Source organism: Vicugna pacos, unplaced genomic scaffold (genome assembly GCF_048564905.1).
Source record: "Vicugna pacos unplaced genomic scaffold, VicPac4 scaffold_196, whole genome shotgun sequence".
Taxonomy (NCBI): domain Eukaryota; kingdom Metazoa; phylum Chordata; class Mammalia; order Artiodactyla; family Camelidae; genus Vicugna; species Vicugna pacos.
Window position 1 is genome coordinate 411002 of NW_027328875.1, and position 17692 is coordinate 428693.

General features: G+C 46.5%; 1 long non-coding RNA gene across 2 annotated transcripts; it reads right to left on the reverse strand.

The window, feature by feature from the left end:
- Positions 1-11460: 11460 nt before the first annotated feature.
- On the reverse strand, positions 11461-16459 carry LOC140695363 (uncharacterized). 2 transcript variants are annotated; one of them, XR_012071090.1, is made up of 4 exons: positions 16320-16423; positions 13039-13111; positions 11871-11941; positions 11461-11662 (listed from the first exon to the last, which is right to left on the reverse strand). It is a non-coding gene; the product is annotated as an uncharacterized lncRNA (long non-coding RNA). The 2 variants fall into 2 exon arrangements; XR_012071092.1 differs by lacking the exon at positions 11871-11941 and having other exon boundaries at positions 11505-11662; positions 16320-16459.
- Between the last annotated feature and the right edge of the window lie 1233 nt (positions 16460-17692).

Here is a 17692-nt window from a genome sequence, read left to right on the forward strand (position 1 = left end):
CTACGCTACGTAGAGAAGAAATGTAAGAAGCCTATAACAAAGGCACGTAGATCTGCCAAAGTGTACTAAGAGCAAAAGAGACAGACAGTAAAGTGCACATTGGGGTTGGTTTCATTTCTTGGAATTTCAGCCCCCATGAAACAAATGGATCCATGTCCTGAGAGTGCGGGTGTTTCAGCAGAAATCAGGCGACGCATATGTATTCCGGGTGTACGGATATCATAGGAACATAAGTCTCCTTTAGAGGGTCTCTGTGTACTGTGAACTGTTAGAAAGTTTAAAGACGTGTGAAACCATCAACTAAAAAGGGACCCACTTCCCTCCATTGGTACTGTGCATACAGATCTGAGCAAAAGGAAAGAGGGAAGAAGAAAGGCCCATGGGACGCTAGTGGGTAGAATCACATTTACCTTAGGCACCTCTCGTCGGATGCAGCCCCTCCCCCAACACTGACAAGATGCAGCAGCCATTGGGGATGGCAGGTACCGGTTGGATTCCAGGTGGAATGTTGGTGTGTACCGCGAGGCTTGTTGTGGCTGTTGGATCCTAGGTAACCGGGCAGAGTTCTGTGGGTGGATCAGTGTGATGGAGGGGCTGCCGCCCTCTGTGGAGCTTGGCTTAGGTGTTTGGTCCGGGAAGCTGTGTAAGTTCGAGATACTGCTGCTGCCCAAAGACCTGAGTTCACAGGTCAGTTTCCAGAACCTTTCAGAGCAGACAGTGGAAGATCTGCCTGTCATCAGCTTACTGGTGAGGCTCCGAGGTACTTTCAGACTTGCCCAGTCCTGCTGAAGTCGACTTTAGGGGAGACACGAAGAGAAGCTGGGCGAAAAGCTGGCTGCACGGATTGAGGAGAGATGCGAACACATGGATGAGAGATGTTCTGCTACAATGGAGAATACTGGCGTGGAGACAGCTGTAGAGGATACCAGGCTCAAAAGACATTCATGAGACCTATTGATCCTCGCTGATACTGGCAGAAACATACGGAGTGCCAACGTGGACTTGAGGAAGTTCCTCAATTCTCTTCTCCAAGAACGGGTCCAAGGTCCCTGACATCTGCAAGAGAAGAGATGGCAGAGATGATCAAAACGCTCCTGTTCTTGGAAGAGGTCGTGAGAATCCACACGTCCCAAGGGGCATTCCCAAGCCATTCAGACCAGAATTCACCAAGCCCAGGTAAGCCTTTTCCCAGGTTTGGGCCTAGCTAGCAAGCACTTGCCCTTCCCTCCCCTCCACTCAGGCATCCATTTTGAAGGATCAGTACCTGAGCTGCAATGAAGCCATTACGAGAAGAGCAAGCCCCTCCTAGAATCAGACTTCCTCCAGCTTCACACTCTGTGAACAACAGTGAACTCCTTCAAGGTCAAATAGTCTCGGCTGAAATCGATAGGAATTGAATACTTAGCTCACACCTAGAAACGATGGCCTTCCGCTAGATTCAGCCAATGTTGTGTTTATGTCTTCCCTGGGGTGAAGGGAGTGTGGTAAGTCAGGGGAATCTTTGACTGAACTTGAATCTGTATTAGGCCTCAGTTTTTCAAGACAGTGTAGGTAAATAGTACATGTCAGAAAGTGAACTGTACTGTCAAAGTCGCCAGTGACATTAAAGACACAGCTTCTGTGGATCGTCTTTCAATTGAGTCAAGCCCCCGGGGGCACTATATCATGGGGGTGCAGACTTGGTTGCGTTAAATGGCTTTACCCAACATGATCGGATGATGAATCGTTCTCATCACTGATAGAAGAACACCTGGTTCTCAATAGACTAGCATAACTGCAGCAGGGTTGTCCTAGCTATAATGCCTCTAGGTGCTTTTGGATTCAAACCTAAATGTATATATTTGGTTTGTTTCCTCTTGTATTTTCCTAGAGAGGGATGTTACCCCTTGAAATGCCAACATTGGCCAGTAGGTGTCACTGGAAGTAAAGGGCACCACATGCACAAGTGTATCCAAGGTTGGGGGTTATTTCATGTTTCCAATAGTTATTTCATGGTTCCTGTTGGTTTCGGAGGCTTCAACCGTAAAGAGCTGACATGACCCCTTTAACAGTTTGGACTGGAAGTTTGCATTCTTTCTGTCTAGGTTTTCCGTAGAGCTGACAAAATGTTACCAAAATTGACAAGTCTGGCTTCTAGGTCGATACAGTGTGTTTCAAAAAATAACTTCATTTTCGTATACTCCCAAAACATGTAAATGAATTCTGTTAAACTTCTTAAAGACTGCAAATGAGATATCAACACACTGTCAAAACAGGTGTCTTCGGACAATCCCTCCCACCAAGGCTGTATAGAAACAAAGAGCTAAGCAAATATCACATTTCTGTGAAATGTATCTGGATAGTGTTGATTCATCGATGCCCAGTTGGCAGAGAAGAAGTGCAACCTGCACTCACTCGCTCCCAGGTACAGAGCAATGGAAACATCCACTCACCCAGCCCTTGGCACAGGACACTTGCCGAAGAGAGGCCTGTTACTTCCAAAGACAGGATGAGGCCTCAGGACACCTGGAAGCAGGAGAAGGCAAAGCAGGGAATGGAAACCAGTGCAGGGTCTGACCCCTGGTGATGGAGCAACAAGGGTGAAACTCTGTTTACCTTGGACGCACACTCTCAAGCGGACAGGAGACATGGGATTGAAGGTGATGTGCTGAGATTTACAAGAGTGCACAGCAGATGCTTGGCTGACAGAACTCAAAGAATCCAGCGCAAAATATCCCCACAGTTGATTCTGAGACCAAGATCCGAGCTGCCAAATTTGAGGTAGCAGAGGCAACGGTCAGTGAGGGATAGGGCTACGGATGATGGCACACGCTGAGTCTCAGGGATCTGGAGTGCGTTGTGGGATGTGGTGGGTCGAATCAAGAGAGCAAACCGAACTGTGTACCAATGATAAAGCAACCACACTGGTCGCGCGGTTGAGATTACCGATATGTCCCATGGCCACACCCAGTGCATCTGCAGGACCAGGGACCAATTGGGCATCTTGCCAATAGAGCACGTGTGGGGCTGAATCAGAGCTATCGTGCATCTGGTCTGAGGGATCCAGGGGGCCTTGGGTTTGAAATCAGAATGAAAAGCCTTAGGATCTGCTACATTCATAACCTGGGCTGGGATTATGGTTTGGTTTGAGGCACAGGATGCGCAACAGCTCTGTGGTTGCCTTCGTGCACCCGTGCCACAAGGATGAGAGGACAAGGAAGAGTGGTCCAAGTCCACAGCGTGAGAAGAGGAAGCATTTCCTTCAGCACTATCTCCCAAAAGCGGATGCTACATTTTGGATGGCACCGGCACGGTACGGCACCGAGGACACCAAGGTAGGTCTGCGGGATCATTCCAGCAGGCCCTGATGTGTGACATCCATGGATGAGCTTCCACTGGTGTTTCAGTAGACAGAGAAGCTCTGGGAAGAACTGCTTTCATTGGGACATTCCCGTGGCACTACAAAGCACAAGCGCACTCTCAGTTTGCTTTTTTTTAAACACTCCAAAATGACATAGAGCAGAATGCAGAGCTGAGAACCTTTAGAAGCCTCATTTCCACAAGAGGAAGTGTCCTGCGCACTTTCAGAATTATGAGATATGCGTAACCGAAATGAAGTTATGCTAATCGAAATAGTATGGGATGTTCATCACAACAAATGCAACACCAGCAATTGGAGATATACCAGACAACACACACAGGAACAGAATATGGCATCAATGTCTAGGAGAAGTTGTCCTCACAGAAATCCCATGGAATTGCGTAGAGACAAGAGTCTAAAATTTTCACTTAACAAAGCCCTAGAAGTCTACATTAGATACCTGATATTACCTGACCAGTAGAGATGAAGAAGTACAGTAAAAGAAACAGGAAGTACCATTTTCAGTTCCAAAGATATTGAAGGCCCAGAAGATAAGCTTTCCAACAACTAGACTGCAAAACGCTATCCAGACCAAGTGTTGAAATTGGAGGTCTGGAAAACCCTGAAGAACAACATTGTCTCAGAATCACAAAAGGCAGAATATCAGAAAAGGGGAAGAGAAAGTCTAAAGACGAGCCAAAAAATATCAGAAAACTCAATGGATGTGATCATATCAGGGCCAAAATTCAGCCCTTAGCAGACTAGATAATGCAGAGGGACGCGTGAATGACTGTGAAGACAGGGGAACAGAAATCCCTCGGTCAGAAGCAGACATAGGAAAGCAAGTGCAAACCAATGAAACATTGCTGTTGAATCCTGGGTTAAGACAGGGCATGAAAGACTAGAGTTCATAAGAGTCCCAGATGGAAAAGCAAGAGATAAAGAAACAAAAACTGTCTGAAAATGTATCTGTAGAAAAATCAGACTGAAACGTGCTGAAAGCCAAGAAAGAATCATCTATGCGAATTCAGGGATTACACAGCATCCAAAGGAGGTGGAATCCCAATAGACCTACCAGCAGCTGTATGATTCAAATCAACAAAGTTCACGAATATCCCAGTGATTTAAAATGCACCTGGAGGAAACAACATAGTCACAAGGGAACCTCCAGAGGGGTTTCAGCTGATATCTCGGCAGCAATATTGCAGGACAGGGAGGAGTGCCAGGACACAGACCATATCCTGAATGGCCAAATGCTGCCACCTAGGGTAGCCTATGCCCCATGACCACCATTTCTAATAACGGCAGAGCTAGAGAATTCCACAGACCGGCAAATCTTAAAAGAATTCAGCAGTTCAAAACTTCTTCTAAAAGGAAGGTTGAGAATACTCCCCTGAATAGAAAAGCAGCAAGATGAAATGGAAAGAAGAAAACCATTATTGGAAATGCAAGAAGAGCATGAGTGGCAAAGAAGAAACAAGAAGAAGGCAAGGAGGACATCAAAACCCTAAAGATGGGAGAGGGAAGCAGGAAATCATAGGTGATTGGAAGCACTCTCTTAAGTGAATCAGCTTATTGGACTCTCTGTTTGAAGCGAAAGGAGAGCTGCATGGCCTGACGTGTTTGCAAAACAAGCAAGAAGCAGACCAACAAAGAATCAAACCAACAAACAAGCACCAAAAGGGTACGGTTGGCTGACATCTACCAAGGGAATCATGATTATTCAAAAGAAAATACTCAAGGTGATGTCAAGGATCAATCAGCACGCATCGACCCAGTATCGCGGCTTGCATGTACTCAGCACACTTGTCTTCGGAAATCAGAGGCGTGCATTCATATTCGTAAATATTGATTCATAAGAGCATATCGTGACCTAACCCAAATGCCGATTTGGAATCAAATGGATTCCTAGTCCGTGATGTAGACTTGTATGTCTTCCGACAGGATGAAGGAATGCCATATTCTACGCTACGTAGAGAAGAAATGTAAGAAGCCTATAACAAAGGCACGTAGATCTGCCAAAGTGTACTAAGAGCAAAAGAGACAGACAGTAAAGTGCACATTGGGGTTGGTTTCATTTCTTGGAATTTCAGCCCCCATGAAACAAATGGATCCATGTCCTGAGAGTGCGGGTGTTTCAGCAGAAATCAGGCGACGCATATGTATTCCGGGTGTACGGATATCATAGGAACATAAGTCTCCTTTAGAGGGTCTCTGTGTACTGTGAACTGTTAGAAAGTTTAAAGACGTGTGAAACCATCAACTAAAAAGGGACCCACTTCCCTCCATTGGTACTGTGCATACAGATCTGAGCAAAAGGAAAGAGGGAAGAAGAAAGGCCCATGGGACGCTAGTGGGTAGAATCACATTTACCTTAGGCACCTCTCGTCGGATGCAGCCCCTCCCCCAACACTGACAAGATGCAGCAGCCATTGGGGATGGCAGGTACCGGTTGGATTCCAGGTGGAATGTTGGTGTGTACCGCGAGGCTTGTTGTGGCTGTTGGATCCTAGGTAACCGGGCAGAGTTCTGTGGGTGGATCAGTGTGATGGAGGGGCTGCCGCCCTCTGTGGAGCTTGGCTTAGGTGTTTGGTCCGGGAAGCTGTGTAAGTTCGAGATACTGCTGCTGCCCAAAGACCTGAGTTCACAGGTCAGTTTCCAGAACCTTTCAGAGCAGACAGTGGAAGATCTGCCTGTCATCAGCTTACTGGTGAGGCTCCGAGGTACTTTCAGACTTGCCCAGTCCTGCTGAAGTCGACTTTAGGGGAGACACGAAGAGAAGCTGGGCGAAAAGCTGGCTGCACGGATTGAGGAGAGATGCGAACACATGGATGAGAGATGTTCTGCTACAATGGAGAATACTGGCGTGGAGACAGCTGTAGAGGATACCAGGCTCAAAAGACATTCATGAGACCTATTGATCCTCGCTGATACTGGCAGAAACATACGGAGTGCCAACGTGGACTTGAGGAAGTTCCTCAATTCTCTTCTCCAAGAACGGGTCCAAGGTCCGTGACATCTGCAAGAGAAGAGATGGCAGAGATGATCAAAACGCTCCTGTTCTTGGAAGAGGTCGTGAGAATCCACACGTCCCAAGGGGCATTCCCAAGCCATTCAGACCAGAATTCACCAAGCCCAGGTAAGCCTTTTCCCAGGTTTGGGCCTAGCTAGCAAGCACTTGCCCTTCCCTCCCCTCCACTCAGGCATCCATTTTGAAGGATCAGTACCTGAGCTGCAATGAAGCCATTACGAGAAGAGCAAGCCCCTCCTAGAATCAGACTTCCTCCAGCTTCACACTCTGTGAACAACAGTGAACTCCTTCAAGGTCAAATAGTCTCGGCTGAAATCGATAGGAATTGAATACTTAGCTCACACCTAGAAACGATGGCCTTCCGCTAGATTCAGCCAATGTTGTGTTTATGTCTTCCCTGGGGTGAAGGGAGTGTGGTAAGTCAGGGGAATCTTTGACTGAACTTGAATCTGTATTAGGCCTCAGTTTTTCAAGACAGTATAGGTAAATAGTACATGTCAGAAAGTGAACTGTACTGTCAAAGTCGCCAGTGACATTAAAGACACAGCTTCTGTGGATCGTCTTTCAATTGAGTCAAGCCCCCGGGGGCACTATATCATGGGGGTGCAGACTTGGTTGCGTTAAATGGCTTTACCCAACATGATCGGATGATTAATCGTTCTCATCACTGATAGAAGAACACCTGGTTCTCAATAGGCTAGCATAACTGCAGCAGGGTTGTCCTAGCTATAATGCCTCTAGGTGCTTTTGGATTCAAACCTAAATGTATATATTTGGTTTGTTTCCTCTTGTATTTTCCTAGAGAGGGATGTTACCCCTTGAAATGCCAACATTGGCCAGTAGGTGTCACTGGGAGTAAAGGGCACCACATGCACAAGTGTATCCAAGGTTGGGGGTTATTTCATGTTTCCAATAGTTATTTCATGGTTCCTGTTGGTTTCGGAGGCTTCAACCGTAAAGAGCTGACATGACCCCTTTAACAGTTTGGACTGGAAGTTTGCATTCTTTCTGTCTAGGTTTTCCGTAGAGCTGACAAAATGTTACCAAAATTGACAAGTCTGGCTTCTAGGTCGATACAGTGTGTTTCAAAAAATAACTTCATTTTCGTATACTCCCAAAACATGTAAATGAATTCTGTTAAACTTCTTAAAGACTGCAAATGAGATATCAACACACTGTCAAAACAGGTGTCTTCGGACAATCCCTCCCACCAAGGCTGTATAGAAACAAAGAGCTAAGCAAATATCACATTTCTGTGAAATGTATCTGGATAGTGTTGATTCATCGATGCCCAGTTGGCAGAGAAGAAGTGCAACCTGCACTCACTCGCTCCCAGGTACAGAGCAATGGAAACATCCACTCACCCAGCCCTTGGCACAGGACACTTGCCGAAGAGAGGCCTGTTACTTCCAAAGACAGGATGAGGCCTCAGGACACCTGGAAGCAGGAGAAGGCAAAGCAGGGAATGGAAACCAGTGCAGGGTCTGACCCCTGGTGATGGAGCAACAAGGGTGAAACTCTGTTTACCTTGGACGCACACTCTCAAGCGGACAGGAGACATGGGATTGAAGGTGATGTGCTGAGATTTACAAGAGTGCACAGCAGATGCTTGGCTGACAGAACTCAAAGAATCCAGCGCAAAATATCCCCACAGTTGATTCTGAGACCAAGATCCGAGCTGCCAAATTTGAGGTAGCAGAGGCAACGGTCAGTGAGGGATAGGGCTACGGATGATGGCACACGCTGAGTCTCAGGGATCTGGAGTGCGTTGTGGGATGTGGTGGGTCGAATCAAGAGAGCAAACCGAACTGTGTACCAATGATAAAGCAACCACACTGGTCGCGCGGTTGAGATTACCGATATGTCCCATGGCCACACCCAGTGCATCTGCAGGACCAGGGACCAATTGGGCATCTTGCCAATAGAGCACGTGTGGGGCTGAATCAGAGCTATCGTGCATCTGGTCTGAGGGATCCAGGGGGCCTTGGGTTTGAAATCAGAATGAAAAGCCTTAGGATCTGCTACATTCATAACCTGGGCTGGGATTATGGTTTGGTTTGAGGCACAGGATGCGCAACAGCTCTGTGGTTGCCTTCGTGCACCCGTGCCACAAGGATGAGAGGACAAGGAAGAGTGGTCCAAGTCCACAGCGTGAGAAGAGGAAGCATTTCCTTCAGCACTATCTCCCAAAAGCGGATGCTACATTTTGGATGGCACCGGCACGGTACGGCACCGAGGACACCAAGGTAGGTCTGCGGGATCATTCCAGCAGGCCCTGATGTGTGACATCCATGGATGAGCTTCCACTGGTGTTTCAGTAGACAGAGAAGCTCTGGGAAGAACTGCTTTCATTGGGACATTCCCGTGGCACTACAAAGCACAAGCGCACTCTCAGTTTGCTTTTTTTTAAACACTCCAAAATGACATAGAGCAGAATGCAGAGCTGAGAACCTTTAGAAGCCTCATTTCCACAAGAGGAAGTGTCCTGCGCACTTTCAGAATTGTGAGATATGCGTAACCGAAATGAAGTTATGCTATTCGAAATAGTATGGGATGTTCATCACAACAAATGCAACACCAGCAATTGGAGATATACCAGACAACACACACAGGAACAGAATATGGCATCAGTGTCTAGGAGAAGTTGTCCTCACAGAAATCCCATGGAATTGCGTAGAGACAAGAGTCTAAAATTTTCACTTAACAAAGCCCTAGAAGTCTACATTAGATACCTGATATTACCTGACCAGTAGAGATGAAGAAGTACAGTAAAAGAAACAGGAAGTACCATTTTCAGTTCCAAAGATATTGAAGGCCCAGAAGATAAGCTTTCCAACAACTAGACTGCAAAACGCTATCCAGACCAAGTGTTGAAATTGGAGGTCTGGAAAACCCTGAAGAACAACATTGTCTCAGAATCACAAAAGGCAGAATATCAGAAAAGGGGAAGAGAAAGTCTAAAGACGAGCCAAAAAATATCAGAAAACTCAATGGATGTGATCATATCAGGGCCAAAATTCAGCCCTTAGCAGACTAGATAATGCAGAGGGACGCGTGAATGACTGTGAAGACAGGGGAACAGAAATCCCTCGGTCAGAAGCAGACATAGGAAAGCAAGTGCAAACCAATGAAACATTGCTGTTGAATCCTGGGTTAAGACAGGGCATGAAAGACTAGAGTTCATAAGAGTCCCAGATGGAAAAGCAAGAGATAAAGAAACAAAAACTGTCTGAAAATGTATCTGTAGAAAAATCAGACTGAAACGTGCTGAAAGCCAAGAAAGAATCATCTATGCGAATTCAGGGATTACACAGCATCCAAAGGAGGTGGAATCCCAATAGACCTACCAGCAGCTGTATGATTCAAATCAACAAAGTTCACGAATATCCCAGTGATTTAAAATGCACCTGGAGGAAACAACATAGTCACAAGGGAACCTCCAGAGGGGTTTCAGCTGATATCTCGGCAGCAATATTGCAGGACAGGGAGGAGTGCCAGGACACAGACCATATCCTGAATGGCCAAATGCTGCCACCTAGGGTAGCCTATGCCCCATGACCACCATTTCTAATAACGGCAGAGCTAGAGAATTCCACAGACCGGCAAATCTTAAAAGAATTCAGCAGTTCAAAACTTCTTCTAAAAGGAAGGTTGAGAATACTCCCCTGAATAGAAAAGCAGCAAGATGAAATGGAAAGAAGAAAACCATTTTTGGAAATGCAAGAAGAGCATGAGTGGCAAAGAAGAAACAAGAAGAAGGCAAGGAGGACATCAAAACCCTAAAGATGGGAGAGGGAAGCAGGAAATCATAGGTGATTGGAAGCACTCTCTTAAGTGAATCAGCTTATTGGACTCTCTGTTTGAAGCGAAAGGAGAGCTGCATGGCCTGACGTGTTTGCAAAACAAGCAAGAAGCAGACCAACAAAGAATCAAACCAACAAACAAGCACCAAAAGGGTACGGTTGGCTGACATCTACCAAGGGAATCATGATTATTCAAAAGAAAATACTCAAGGTGATGTCAAGGATCATTCAGCACGCATCGACCCAGTATCGCGGCTTGCATGTACTCAGCACACTTGTCTTCGGAAATCAGAGGCGTGCATTCATATTCGTAAATATTGATTCATAAGAGCATATCGTGACCTAACCCAAATGCCGATTTGGAATCAAATGGATTCCTAGTCCGTGATGTAGACTTGTATGTCTTCCGACAGGATGAAGGAATGCCATATTCTACGCTACGTAGAGAAGAAATGTAAGAAGCCTATAACAAAGGCACGTAGATCTGCCAAAGTGTACTAAGAGCAAAAGAGACAGACAGTAAAGTGCACATTGGGGTTGGTTTCATTTCTTGGAATTTCAGCCCCCATGAAACAAATGGATCCATGTCCTGAGAGTGCGGGTGTTTCAGCAGAAATCAGGCGACGCATATGTATTCCGGGTGTACGGATATCATAGGAACATAAGTCTCCTTTAGAGGGTCTCTGTGTACTGTGAACTGTTAGAAAGTTTAAAGACGTGTGAAACCATCAACTAAAAAGGGACCCACTTCCCTCCATTGGTACTGTGCATACAGATCTGAGCAAAAGGAAAGAGGGAAGAAGAAAGGCCCATGGGACGCTAGTGGGTAGAATCACATTTACCTTAGGCACCTCTCGTCGGATGCAGCCCCTCCCCCAACACTGACAAGATGCAGCAGCCATTGGGGATGGCAGGTACCGGTTGGATTCCAGGTGGAATGTTGGTGTGTACCGCGAGGCTTGTTGTGGCTGTTGGATCCTAGGTAACCGGGCAGAGTTCTGTGGGTGGATCAGTGTGATGGAGGGGCTGCCGCCCTCTGTGGAGCTTGGCTTAGGTGTTTGGTCCGGGAAGCTGTGTAAGTTCGAGATACTGCTGCTGCCCAAAGACCTGAGTTCACAGGTCAGTTTCCAGAACCTTTCAGAGCAGACAGTGGAAGATCTGCCTGTCATCAGCTTACTGGTGAGGCTCCGAGGTACTTTCAGACTTGCCCAGTCCTGGTGAAGTCGACTTTAGGGGAGACACGAAGAGAAGCTGGGCGAAAAGCTGGCTGCACGGATTGAAGAGAGATGCGAACACATGGATGAGAGATGTTCTGCTACAATGGAGAATACTGGCGTGGAGACAGCTGTAGAGGATACCAGGCTCAAAAGACATTCATGAGACCTATTGATCCTCGCTGATACTGGCAGAAACATACGGAGTGCCAACGTGGACTTGAGGAAGTTCCTCAATTCTCTTCTCCAAGAACGGGTCCAAGGTCCCTGACATCTGCAAGAGAAGAGATGGCAGAGATGATCAAAACGCTCCTGTTCTTGGAAGAGGTCGTGAGAATCCACACGTCCCAAGGGGCATTCCCAAGCCATTCAGACCAGAATTCACCAAGCCCAGGTAAGCCTTTTCCCAGGTTTGGGCCTAGCTAGCAAGCACTTGCCCTTCCCTCCCCTCCACTCAGGCATCCATTTTGAAGGATCAGTACCTGAGCTGCAATGAAGCCATTACGAGAAGAGCAAGCCCCTCCTAGAATCAGACTTCCTCCAGCTTCACACTCTGTGAACAACAGTGAACTCCTTCAAGGTCAAATAGTCTCGGCTGAAATCGATAGGAATTGAATACTTAGCTCACACCTAGAAACGATGGCCTTCCGCTAGATTCAGCCAATGTTGTGTTTATGTCTTCCCTGGGGTGAAGGGAGTGTGGTAAGTCAGGGGAATCTTTGACTGAACTTGAATCTGTATTAGGCCTCAGTTTTTCAAGACAGTATAGGTAAATAGTACATGTCAGAAAGTGAACTGTACTGTCAAAGTCGCCAGTGACATTAAAGACACAGCTTCTGTGGATCGTCTTTCAATTGAGTCAAGCCCCCGGGGGCACTATATCATGGGGGTGCAGACTTGGTTGCGTTAAATGGCTTTACCCAACATGATCGGATGATTAATCGTTCTCATCACTGATAGAAGAACACCTGGTTCTCAATAGGCTAGCATAACTGCAGCAGGGTTGTCCTAGCTATAATGCCTCTAGGTGCTTTTGGATTCAAACCTAAATGTATATATTTGGTTTGTTTCCTCTTGTATTTTCCTAGAGAGGGATGTTACCCCTTGAAATGCCAACATTGGCCAGTAGGTGTCACTGGGAGTAAAGGGCACCACATGCACAAGTGTATCCAAGGTTGGGGGTTATTTCATGTTTCCAATAGTTATTTCATGGTTCCTGTTGGTTTCGGAGGCTTCAACCGTAAAGAGCTGACATGACCCCTTTAACAGTTTGGACTGGAAGTTTGCATTCTTTCTGTCTAGGTTTTCCGTAGAGCTGACAAAATGTTACCAAAATTGACAAGTCTGGCTTCTAGGTCGATACAGTGTGTTTCAAAAAATAACTTCATTTTCGTATACTCCCAAAACATGTAAATGAATTCTGTTAAACTTCTTAAAGACTGCAAATGAGATATCAACACACTGTCAAAACAGGTGTCTTCGGACAATCCCTCCCACCAAGGCTGTATAGAAACAAAGAGCTAAGCAAATATCACATTTCTGTGAAATGTATCTGGATAGTGTTGATTCATCGATGCCCAGTTGGCAGAGAAGAAGTGCAACCTGCACTCACTCGCTCCCAGGTACAGAGCAATGGAAACATCCACTCACCCAGCCCTTGGCACAGGACACTTGCCGAAGAGAGGCCTGTTACTTCCAAAGACAGGATGAGGCCTCAGGACACCTGGAAGCAGGAGAAGGCAAAGCAGGGAATGGAAACCAGTGCAGGGTCTGACCCCTGGTGATGGAGCAACAAGGGTGAAACTCTGTTTACCTTGGACGCACACTCTCAAGCGGACAGGAGACATGGGATTGAAGGTGATGTGCTGAGATTTACAAGAGTGCACAGCAGATGCTTGGCTGACAGAACTCAAAGAATCCAGCGCAAAATATCCCCACAGTTGATTCTGAGACCAAGATCCGAGCTGCCAAATTTGAGGTAGCAGAGGCAACGGTCAGTGAGGGATAGGGCTACGGATGATGGCACACGCTGAGTCTCAGGGATCTGGAGTGCGTTGTGGGATGTGGTGGGTCGAATCAAGAGAGCAAACCGAACTGTGTACCAATGATAAAGCAACCACACTGGTCGCGCGGTTGAGATTACCGATATGTCCCATGGCCACACCCAGTGCATCTGCAGGACCAGGGACCAATTGGGCATCTTGCCAATAGAGCACGTGTGGGGCTGAATCAGAGCTATCGTGCATCTGGTCTGAGGGATCCAGGGGGCCTTGGGTTTGAAATCAGAATGAAAAGCCTTAGGATCTGCTACATTCATAACCTGGGCTGGGATTATGGTTTGGTTTGAGGCACAGGATGCGCAACAGCTCTGTGGTTGCCTTCGTGCACCCGTGCCACAAGGATGAGAGGACAAGGAAGAGTGGTCCAAGTCCACAGCGTGAGAAGAGGAAGCATTTCCTTCAGCACTATCTCCCAAAAGCGGATGCTACATTTTGGATGGCACCGGCACGGTACGGCACCGAGGACACCAAGGTAGGTCTGCGGGATCATTCCAGCAGGCCCTGATGTGTGACATCCATGGATGAGCTTCCACTGGTGTTTCAGTAGACAGAGAAGCTCTGGGAAGAACTGCTTTCATTGGGACATTCCCGTGGCACTACAAAGCACAAGCGCACTCTCAGTTTGCTTTTTTTTAAACACTCCAAAATGACATAGAGCAGAATGCAGAGCTGAGAACCTTTAGAAGCCTCATTTCCACAAGAGGAAGTGTCCTGCGCACTTTCAGAATTGTGAGATATGCGTAACCGAAATGAAGTTATGCTATTCGAAATAGTATGGGATGTTCATCACAACAAATGCAACACCAGCAATTGGAGATATACCAGACAACACACACAGGAACAGAATATGGCATCAGTGTCTAGGAGAAGTTGTCCTCACAGAAATCCCATGGAATTGCGTAGAGACAAGAGTCTAAAATTTTCACTTAACAAAGCCCTAGAAGTCTACATTAGATACCTGATATTACCTGACCAGTAGAGATGAAGAAGTACAGTAAAAGAAACAGGAAGTACCATTTTCAGTTCCAAAGATATTGAAGGCCCAGAAGATAAGCTTTCCAACAACTAGACTGCAAAACGCTATCCAGACCAAGTGTTGAAATTGGAGGTCTGGAAAACCCTGAAGAACAACATTGTCTCAGAATCACAAAAGGCAGAATATCAGAAAAGGGGAAGAGAAAGTCTAAAGACGAGCCAAAAAATATCAGAAAACTCAATGGATGTGATCATATCAGGGCCAAAATTCAGCCCTTAGCAGACTAGATAATGCAGAGGGACGCGTGAATGACTGTGAAGACAGGGGAACAGAAATCCCTCGGTCAGAAGCAGACATAGGAAAGCAAGTGCAAACCAATGAAACATTGCTGTTGAATCCTGGGTTAAGACAGGGCATGAAAGACTAGAGTTCATAAGAGTCCCAGATGGAAAAGCAAGAGATAAAGAAACAAAAACTGTCTGAAAATGTATCTGTAGAAAAATCAGACTGAAACGTGCTGAAAGCCAAGAAAGAATCATCTATGCGAATTCAGGGATTACACAGCATCCAAAGGAGGTGGAATCCCAATAGACCTACCAGCAGCTGTATGATTCAAATCAACAAAGTTCACGAATATCCCAGTGATTTAAAATGCACCTGGAGGAAACAACATAGTCACAAGGGAACCTCCAGAGGGGTTTCAGCTGATATCTCGGCAGCAATATTGCAGGACAGGGAGGAGTGCCAGGACACAGACCATATCCTGAATGGCCAAATGCTGCCACCTAGGGTAGCCTATGCCCCATGACCACCATTTCTAATAACGGCAGAGCTAGAGAATTCCACAGACCGGCAAATCTTAAAAGAATTCAGCAGTTCAAAACTTCTTCTAAAAGGAAGGTTGAGAATACTCCCCTGAATAGAAAAGCAGCAAGATGAAATGGAAAGAAGAAAACCATTATTGGAAATGCAAGAAGAGCATGAGTGGCAAAGAAGAAACAAGAAGAAGGCAAGGAGGACATCAAAACCCTAAAGATGGGAGAGGGAAGCAGGAAATCATAGGTGATTGGAAGCACTCTCTTAAGTGAATCAGCTTATTGGACTCTCTGTTTGAAGCGAAAGGAGAGCTGCATGGCCTGACGTGTTTGCAAAACAAGCAAGAAGCAGACCAACAAAGAATCAAACCAACAAACAAGCACCAAAACGGTACGGTTGGCTGACATCTACCAAGGGAATCATGATTATTCAAAAGAAAATACTCAAGGTGATGTCAAGGATCATTCAGCACGCATCGACCCAGTATCGCGGCTTGCATGTACTCAGCACACTTGTCTTCGCAAATCAGAGGCGTGCATTCATATTCGTAAATATTGATTCATAAGAGCATATCGTGACCTAACCCAAATGCCGATTTGGAATCAAATGGATTCCTAGTCCGTGATGTAGACTTGTATGTCTTCCGACAGGATGAAGGAATGCCATATTCTACGCTACGTAGAGAAGAAATGTAAGAAGCCTATAACAAAGGCACGTAGATCTGCCAAAGTGTACTAAGAGCAAAAGAGACAGACAGTAAAGTGCACATTGGGGTTGGTTTCATTTCTTGGAATTTCAGCCCCCATGAAACAAATGGATCCATGTCCTGAGAGTGCGGGTGTTTCAGCAGAAATCAGGCGACGCATATGTATTCCGGGTGTACGGATATCATAGGAACATAAGTCTCCTTTAGAGGGTCTCTGTGTACTGTGAACTGTTAGAAAGTTTAAAGACGTGTGAAACCATCAACTAAAAAGGGACCCACTTCCCTCCATTGGTACTGTGCATACAGATCTGAGCAAAAGGAAAGAGGGAAGAAGAAAGGCCCATGGGACGCTAGTGGGTAGAATCACATTTACCTTAGGCACCTCTCGTCGGATGCAGCCCCTCCCCCAACACTGACAAGATGCAGCAGCCATTGGGGATGGCAGGTACCGGTTGGATTCCAGGTGGAATGTTGGTGTGTACCGCGAGGCTTGTTGTGGCTGTTGGATCCTAGGTAACCGGGCAGAGTTCTGTGGGTGGATCAGTGTGATGGAGGGGCTGCCGCCCTCTGTGGAGCTTGGCTTAGGTGTTTGGTCCGGGAAGCTGTGTAAGTTCGAGATACTGCTGCTGCCCAAAGACCTGAGTTCACAGGTCAGTTTCCAGAACCTTTCAGAGCAGACAGTGGAAGATCTGCCTGTCATCAGCTTACTGGTGAGGCTCCGAGGTCCTTTCAGACTTGCCCAGTCCTGGTGAAGTCGACTTTAGGGGAGACACGAAGAGAAGCTGGGCGAAAAGCTGGCTGCACGGATTGAGGAGAGATGCGAACACATGGATGAGAGATGTTCTGCTACAATGGAGAATACTGGCGTGGAGACAGCTGTAGAGGATACCAGGCTCAAAAGACATTCATGAGACCTATTGATCCTCGCTGATACTGGCAGAAACATACGGAGTGCCAACGTGGACTTGAGGAAGTTCCTCAATTCTCTTCTCCAAGAACGGGTCCAAGGTCCCTGACATCTGCAAGAGAAGAGATGGCAGAGATGATCAAAACGCTCCTGTTCTTGGAAGAGGTCGTGAGAATCCACACGTCCCAAGGGGCATTCCCAAGCCATTCAGACCAGAATTCACCAAGCCCAGGTAAGCCTTTTCCCAGGTTTGGGCCTAGCTAGCAAGCACTTGCCCTTCCCTCCCCTCCACTCAGGCATCCATTTTGAAGGATCAGTACCTGAGCTGCAATGAAGCCATTACGAGAAGAGCAAGCCCCTCCTAGAATCAGACTTCCTCCAGCTTCACACTCTGTGAACAACAGTGAACTCCTTCAAGGTCAAATAGTCTCGGCTGAAATCGATAGGAATTGAATACTTAGCTCACACCTAGAAACGATGGCCTTCCGCTAGATTCAGCCAATGTTGTGTTTATGTCTTCCCTGGGGTGAAGGGAGTGTGGTAAGTCAGGGGAATCTTTGACTGAACTTGAATCTGTATTAGGCCTCAGTTTTTCAAGACAGTATAGGTAAATAGTACATGTCAGAAAGTGAACTGTACTGTCAAAGTCGCCAGTGACATTAAAGACACAGCTTCTGTGGATCGTCTTTCAATTGAGTCAAGCCCCCGGGGGCACTATATCATGGGGGTGCAGACTTGGTTGCGTTAAATGGCTTTACCCAACATGATCGGATGATTAATCGTTCTCATCACTGATAGAAGAACACCTGGTTCTCAATAGACTAGCATAACTGCAGCAG